Below are 5,230 nucleotides of genomic sequence, written 5' to 3'. Positions count from 1 at the left end.
GGCCACTGCCCTGGGGCACCGTGTGCACCAAAATCACACTCCCCAAGGGAGACATTAGCAAAGTCATAGCTTTTCTTGTATCAGATGACCCGAAGCCCATTTCCACAAGTGCACACTCTCACTCTGAAAAATCCCAAGAAATGATTTGTAAATGACTTGTTGATTATGCGAAGGGGGGCCACTGAGTGTTGTTAATTACCTTAACACTGCCAGTGACCCGCCAGAACATTAATCACAATTATGACAAAATTACTCAGCTGAATGTCTCAGAAGAGTAGTCACTGCTACGGATGTTGAAAGTGACCAACATGCATTGTGTAATAACAGCGGCATGTGTGTGTCTGTTTGAGAATGAATGGGAGGCTAATAGAGGGGGCCCTATGATCGGTTAAAATAGCCCTCCCGCAGTCTCACTACTTTTCATGTGCTAATATTGCTGAGGTTATGAGTCCCAACACCATCCATCTTCACACAGATGTTTGCATGGACATGGGGGCCTTCCCTCCACAACATAATAATGGCTATAGACCAAATTCCTTCAGTGTGATTCTGTTTTCAAACTCAGGAGAAACACTATGGATGTTAGATATGGATAAGACACAAAGGAGTCACACACTCAGGGGGCCTTGGTCTGCGGGGCCCAGAGAAGCTAAAACTCCACCAACATTAAACCTCACCCACATATCACACACTGTGTTCCCCTTCATCTCCATTCCTCTCAAGATTATCACCCACATCCTAATTGGTTGATTTACCCGGGTGCCTCCATGAATGGTGTGTTCCCATATGTAGTTCTGAGTACCGTGTGACACCCAAAAGGAGGGAGCATTAAGGTTGTGACTAACCATAGGAAGAAAGAAACAATTATGCCATTATCTGGAGATGAAACCATTATACTGTACTTGCTTCATCTCCAATACCACAGAGTGTTTCATTTTTTTTTTAGAATAAGGCCGATCACTATAGAGACCCTTCTGTTGGGCTGCAGTGTGACTCAGTGCCTGAGCACGCTGTCCATATGCGACAGACAGGGAGGTCTGATGCCTAATACCATCCACCAACATTGTCCCTCCTCAAACAATTAAATATTTCTGGAAACAATGCGATTTCCCCCACAATACATCTGAATAGCATTTTGATGTAACTGATACCCAACAAATATTTGGGATTGTATTTATTTCATAGTTATTTGTGTTGCTTTCAAATTTGACAAAGATTATTTGATCTTTGCCATATTTTAAAAGAATTTAAACTGGGTGAAAAGTACATTTTCTGGTACAGGCACAAAGAACTAAAAAGACATGACTGAGTGCGGGCAATATTTAACCTGGGTATGTCTAGATTTTTTTTAAATAAAGGTTGGTTTTGGCAAGATTTTAGATGTAATTTGTCTGTCATGTCAATCAGAAAATTATTCTTTAATGTGACAAGTGTGGTTTGTCATTCCAATTAAAAAATAGTTTTCTGAAAGAGGAAAAAGGCAGCTAGGTTTGATGATAATCAGTAGAAAGATATTATTTGTTGTCAGTCTTTAGTCAATCTTTACTGTACACCAAGGCCAGAGCAACATCGTCACAGAATGTTAACATGTAAAAAGTTTAGTATTTCCATTCACATCGAGGGCCTTGCCAGTCCTTCCACAACTGAGCCAACACAAGAAATTCTCGCCAATCCTGGCCGAAGCACCAGATCTGCATCATCCAAAGTAAATATGATCTCACATCACATAGGTCCCAGCTCCAGATTCTCTGGAGTTTCTCAACCTGCGCTAGTGCCTTTCGCTTAGTTCTTAGGAAATCCAATTACACTGAAGTAAAGTTGTGAAGCTGAAGTTATGAGCCCAGAGGAATATTAAAGACCAGCCACCTTGCAGTTTGCCTGTTGCATTTGTTTCCATCCATCTGGCATACTAAACGAAGCCTTCCTGGAATCCCATCGATTGTTACAGGAGAACACAATCTCGCAGACAAACCAGTTGTCTGTTGCCGTTTACATAAAACACATCAAAGAAACTAGAACAAAGACTTTCTAATACCCAGACTGAAAGGAATTCTCTATCAAGCTGGTACGAATTGTGCGATACATGAAGAAGATCGAGTAAGTCGGCTGTTTATTGTTGGCTCTAGCACAGAGGAAAAGCGTTTGGCTACTGCCTGTTAATAGCAGGAACTACTTTAAATAGAAAAAATTAAAACGTCAATAAAACCCAAACACAAAATAACAGATCCTATATAACACATGTATCCAGTGGGTGTCCTTGTGACATGTCCAGGTTGTACAGCTCAGGAAAAGTGTGTCCAAGTTCAGTTGAGAGTCTGAGCGATGAACTCAGTATTACAACACTGCTGGCCAGCTAAAAGAAGTTGGACGCGGCAGAGACAAATCTGACATGGCTCTTGTTTGAAAGAGGCTGTAGCCGAGTGTTTGTCTTCCTTTGGATTCTTTATGGAAGCTCACAAATCAGGATGCAGTTTCTCACTGTTTCTACAGGACTAATCTTAAATGTACAGCATAACACTGCCTCCTCAAAAATAAATATTTCCATTTATTTTCCCATCTATCAAGTCTGTGTACATTGGCACATAGACCAAACAAAACCATACATACAATGATTCAAAAAAGGAAAAGCTAAAAGAGCATTGTAACCCATAAAATATCTGTGTCATCTAACAGCTGGAGCTGGAACTTTGTTAACAAGCTACAGACAGTAGAAACTCAACTCTGGAACATTAACAAGTTAAGAGACCAATTATATTGATATAACCAGGACTATGTAAATACATATAACAACAATGGTTTTACATTAATTTCATATGTTTTAACCTTAAATTTAGAGCTGTAATTATTTGAGTAAAAGGTTTCTTCTGGTTTTTGTTTGCTTCTCTTACTTGCACATGGTTTGGATTAATGTCAGTGTTCTACTCAACTTATAATATCAGTGTTCTACTCAGCTTTATTAATTATATAAAATGAGAAGATGTAAAGATAGTTAGGTAGTTTAGGTCAGATGCAACAAATGACTGCTCACTTCTGCTTCCAGTGATATTCTCACAGACAGTTTTGGTTTCCTTTGTCCAGGTTTTGAGAGATCGGTCCCTGAGATTTCTACCTCTGATCCAGTACAGTGGAAGCAAATTGAATTGATTTTGTGGTGATTACAGTGTGTGTAATGTTTTCTGTTACTCTGGATGATTACACAGTCACAGTGGGAAAGTTTTCATTGAAAGAACTTTCTGCTGAGGAAATAAGTCCCATTAAAAATATTATTGTTTAAAAATTGAAAATAAATTTCTAGAACAATAAAAAATGTAACAAAACATGTTACCAAATGAATAGTGGTGGACACAAAACTCACAGGGTGAATCTTCACATTCCTTAAAGTGGTTCATATTTAACAGAAGACATGAAAGCAAATTTAATGCTGGCATCAAATAACCCTTGTAGACAACCCTTGTAGATTATGTTATTGTTGCTGCATTTACTCCCCCTCACTCACTCTCACACTGATCCCTCACTTTCCAAAGTTGGAACCTTGAACAAAGCTGGCAAAGCAGCCAACACATGAATCCCTGTCCTCCGGGTGTAACTGAAGATGTCTCTCCACCTGCAACGTGAGGTTACACTGTGTGATGCTGTTTCTCTTCAAACTGTCACATTCATTTAAAATGCACTGTCCTCTTTTTAGTGTACTTTACCTTCCAAACCACAACTAGAGAAGCCACAGTGTTGACTGTACTTTTCAACAATGAGAGCCTGCAGACTGTGCTGGTCTATTTTGGAGACTTGGTAGCAACAATAGGACAGAAAAGCAAAAGCAGAGAAACCTACTAGTGTTGGGACCTGAGATCCAGACAGCTGAAGAAATTCTCACAGAACAAGAACATTTTACTTATGAATCTACGGACAGCTCACAGAGCACCGTGCTGTCATTTGTGATTTGCGTTTTTTACAAGAATAGGTTTTGGGAAAAACATGGGAAATTAGTTTTTTTGCCACAATTTAAATGCCTGGAAATGAACTGTCGTTGACCCAGACTGACTTTAGAGTAACGGCTGGCACTCGGCAGTCACAGCCGGGTGCCGTATGACAGCAAGGTAAGTAAAGCAACTTTCCGTCCTCTAACTTTTTCTTTAAACCTTGATATAGCTGATCATACAGCACAGCCGTTGAATCATCAGAATAAGAAGACTTTATTGATCCTCTCAGGGAAGCCCTTGAGCTTCTCAAGGGCCACTAACCGAAACAAATTGACAGTCTCCTTTCCTGACATACACGCAAACACCCACATGCATGCTAACAGGGCCCCTCCCACCTCAAGAGGGTCTGTAATCATCACAGATGTGGACAAATCTCTGTGTTCTCTCTTAGCTGTAGGCGTTTCATTGATCCTTGTGAAAAGCATTGCTGTGACATACATGTCTGCACCCGCTTTTGATGGTTTGCTGCATAAACCATTGATTGTTCAAGCCACCGGCCCACTGCAGGCTTTTTATTACTTTCATCCAACCATCAAGAGTTAGTAAGAAAATAACTGTTGTCAACATGTCATGAATGAAATTTCAAACACAATGCAAATGAATGTGAAAAGGAAGTATAACAAATGGTTAATATTTGTCAAAACAAAACTTAAAACAAAAGAACCAAAACTGACAAATTGGCTTTTTATGTGTCTAAAAAAATGAACTGACAGATCGTATTGCATATCTTTGTCACCATCCGTGTCCTGTAACGTTAAAGGGCATAGCTGTTCAGGAAAGATGAGTTGGCTGACAGCGTTGAACAGGGCAGCACATGGCACAATTCACACACTTGCCCTCAGAAATACAGAAATCACCTTCAACATTTTAATGAACATAAAAACAAATTCATTTCTCAGGTGAAAATGCCTCCTTCATTGTTAATGTTAAAAGACATTGAAAATATGTCAGTGTCAGTAATCAAAACGGGGTAATAATTTAAATATCTAGGGCAGAACGACATGAGATGTGGAGGAGGAGTAGGTGGAGGGCAAAAATGACTAAGAGAGATAAAAGAAATGGGGGACAAATCAAAAGAACAGAGAACAAGTTAGAAATAAAGAAGAGTGACAGAGGAGAATCAAGCTTCACTTTCCTACACAATATATGTTTTACACTGGTCATAAATTTATATCAATGTGTGTGTGTGTGTGTGTGTGTGTGTGTGCGTGCATGGTTGTGTGCGTGAGTGTGGGTGGGCATGCGTGAGTGTG

This window comes from Etheostoma spectabile, chromosome 17 (genome assembly GCF_008692095.1).
Source record: "Etheostoma spectabile isolate EspeVRDwgs_2016 chromosome 17, UIUC_Espe_1.0, whole genome shotgun sequence".
In the NCBI taxonomy this organism is placed as follows: domain Eukaryota; kingdom Metazoa; phylum Chordata; class Actinopteri; order Perciformes; family Percidae; genus Etheostoma; species Etheostoma spectabile.
This window is presented reverse-complemented; position numbering follows the sequence as displayed.